Genomic DNA, 3579 nt, shown 5'->3' on the forward strand with positions numbered 1-3579 from the left:
GCCCACATGCTCCAGGGCCCGTCCCCTCCTTCTGCCACGTCTGCATTGGGCACGCGCCCAGGAACCCGGATGCCGCGCATGCGTCACTTTCTTTTCCCATTAGAGCCGCCTCTTGGGAGGCTCCGCCGATTCTTATACATTTGCGCTTTTTTTTTTTTTTTTTTATCCACCCAGATGTCCCGGTCGCTTTATGGTCTCACCAGCTGAGAAGCGATTGGGGAGATTAGGTCAAACTATCTTCAGTAACAACCCTCAATCGCCTATGACATGTTAGTGATCTCTGACCTAGAGTCCCGTAGCCACTTCCTGCTGACCTTTGACCCCATTGATTTCCGTGTTCCATGTTGTTCTCACCCATGACCTTTGCTGGACTTAACGTGTTCGAGTTCTGGCTCTGCAATTCGCTATCTTGGGCAACTTAATCTCTGCCTCAGTTTCGTTCATCTGTAAAGTGGAGAGAATATTAAATGCCCTTGTAAGAGCTTGTACCCTTCTTATAGTCACGTAGATTGCCTGGCACCATAGTAAGCACCAGTGAAAATTAACCACTTTTATTCAGCTCCTTGGTTTAGATGCAGAGCTATGTGAAAGGGAGATGATCTCTGCTCTCAGAATGCCCCAGTGTGTGGAAGAGCTACAGTTTCTAGCCTCTAAAGAGTAACACTAATTGTAGCTAATATTTGTACCATTTTTAAAAATATGCCCTAACCGGTTTGGCTCAGTGAATAGAGCATCCGCCTTAGGACTCAAGGGTCCCAGGTTCGATTCCAGTCAAGGGCATGTACCTTGGTTGTGGGCACATACCCAGTAGGGAGTGTGCAGGAGGCAGCTAATCAAGGTTTCTCTCTCATTGATGTTTCTAACTCTCTATCCCTCTCCCTTCCTCTCTGTAAAAAATCAATAAAATATATTTTAAAAATATATATATACATGACCTCATTTAATCATTTCAATGATATTTATTCATTTAATAATTATCTTTGAGCACTGCTGTGTGCCAAGCCATGTTCTTGGTTCTGGGAACACAGTAGTGCATAAAAGTTCTTCTCTGATATTGTTGATGGTAAATATTAGTTATTCTGAGGCACAGAGTGGTTCATACATTGAAAAAATTACACTGTAATCTGTGCTGGAAGCCTAATGGTCATTAGCATGCTTTATTTAGTAAATGGGCAGATTGTTCTTGTCCTCAGGAGTTTACAGTCCAGGTCAGGGGTTCTCAAAGTGTAATCCTGGAATCAACAATGTAAGTGTCACCTGAGAACCTGTTAGAAATACAAATCTCAGCCCTGACCAGTTTGGCTCAGTGGATAGAGCGTCGGCCTGCAGACTGAAGGGTCCCAGGTTCGATTCCAGTCAAGGGCATGTATTTTGGTTGCAGGCACATCCCCAGTAGGGGTGTACAGGAAGCAGCTGATTGATGTTTCTCTCTCATCGATGTTTCTAATTCTCTACCCCTCTCCCTTCCTCTCTGTAAAAAGTCAATAAAATATATTTTAAAAAAAGAGAGAGAGAAATACAAATCTCAGACCCACTCCAAATACACTGAATCAGAAATTCTGGAGGTGGGCTCAGTAAGCTATGGTTTCACAGGCCCTCCTGACGATTCCTTTCACACACTGAAGATTGAGACCCATTAGTCTAGGACTAGTCTCGGTTAAATAATATTCTTATATATTCATATATATATTATATTGATAAATTATTTTCTTACACAATCATCTAATTCAACTATTTATGCTATCTTATTTTAAGGAACTAATAGTTTTAAGAGTTTCCCAGGTGATTCCAATGCACACTGAGGGTTGAATGAAAGCCACAATGTATGGCACAATGACTTACATGTAGCTAACACTTAATAAATGTTTAAATAGTGAATGAATGGATATTTAGATACTCTTTTTACTGATGAGGTCAAGTAACTGTCCAAGGTCACTCATCTAATAAATGATGGAACAAGAATCCAAATCCAGCCGAAGCCGGTTTGGCTCAGTGGATAGAGCGTGGGCCTGCGGACTGAAGGGTCCCGGGTTCGATTCCGGTCGGGTGCATGTGCCTTGGTTGCGGGCACATCCCCGGTGGGGGGTGTGCAGGGGGTGGCTGATTGATGTTTCTCTCTCATCGATGTTTCTAGCTCTCTGTCCATCTCTCTTCCTCTCTGTAAAAAAAATCAATAAAATACATTTAAAAAAAAAAAAAAAGAATCCAAATCCAGATCTGATTCTGTATCCCAGGTGTTTTCTATGACTACATACACCAGTGGTCGGCAAACTCATTAGTCAACAGAGTGGCAAACCGCGGCTCACGAGCTGCATGTGGCTCGCGAGCCGCAGTTTGCCGACCACTGATTTTTACACCAAGGCAAACAGCATTTGTCACACTAGCAGAACAGCTATTCCAGGAAATGCTTTAGCTTTTGATAATTACAGCACCATAATGTTATGTTTTATAACAGAGATCTCTTTTTAAAAATATATATTTTATTGATTTTTTACAGAGAGGAAGTGAGAGTTAGAAACATCGATGAGAGAGAAACATCAATCAGCTGCCTCCTGCACACCCCCCACTGGGGATGTGCCCGCAACCAAGGTACATGCCCTTGACTGGAATTGAACCTGGCACCCTTCAGTCCGCAGGCCAACACTCCATCCACTGAGCCAAACCAGCTAAGGCTATAACAGAGATCTCAACATAGGACACATTCATGTAATGGAAACCTAAAAATAAGTAGGGATTTTATTATTAACACTAGAGGCCGGGTGCAGGAATTCATGTGTGGGTGGGGTCCCTCAGCCTGGCTGACAATCAGGGCCAATCGGAGCGGCCGGAGGTTGGCCAGCTGGGGGGAGGGGCCATGGGAGGTTGGCTGTGGGAGTGCACTGACCACCAGGGAGCAGTTCCTGCATTGAACATCTGCCCCCTGGTGGTCAGTGTGCATCATAGTGACCCGTCGACCGGTTGTTCAGTCACTTAGGCTGCTTAGGCTTTTATATATATACATAGGTTGGCATATTTATGCACACCTATTTGTATTCACCTTTTAAGAGGTAATTTAATTTAGAAACATTTATTTATTTATTTATTTATTTATTTATTTATTTATTTAGTTATTTTAAATATTTTTTAAATTGATTTTAGAGAGGAAGGAAGAGGGAGAAAGAGATAGAAATATCCATGATGAGAGAGAATCAGGGATCAGCTGCCTCTTGCAAGTCCCCCACTGGGGATCAAGCCCACAACCTGGGCATATGCCCTTGACGGGAATCAAACCTGGGACCTTTCAGTTCACAGGCTGATGCTCTATCCACTGAGCCAAACCGGCCAGGGCTAGAAACATTTATTTTAAAATATATTTTTATTGATTTCAGAGAGGGAGAGAGAGAGAGAAATATCAATGATGAGAGAGAATCATTGATCGGCTGCCTCCTACATGCCCCACATGGGATCAAGCCCATAATCCAGGCATGTGCCCTGACTGGGAATTGAACCCTGACTTCCTGGTTCTTAGGTTGATGCTCAACCACTGAGCCACACTGGCTGGGCTAGCAAAGATTTATTGAGCACTATTTATATCTGTCG

Source organism: Cnephaeus nilssonii, assembly GCF_951640355.1.
Source record: "Cnephaeus nilssonii genome assembly, chromosome: 16".
NCBI lineage: Eukaryota > Metazoa > Chordata > Mammalia > Chiroptera > Vespertilionidae > Cnephaeus > Cnephaeus nilssonii.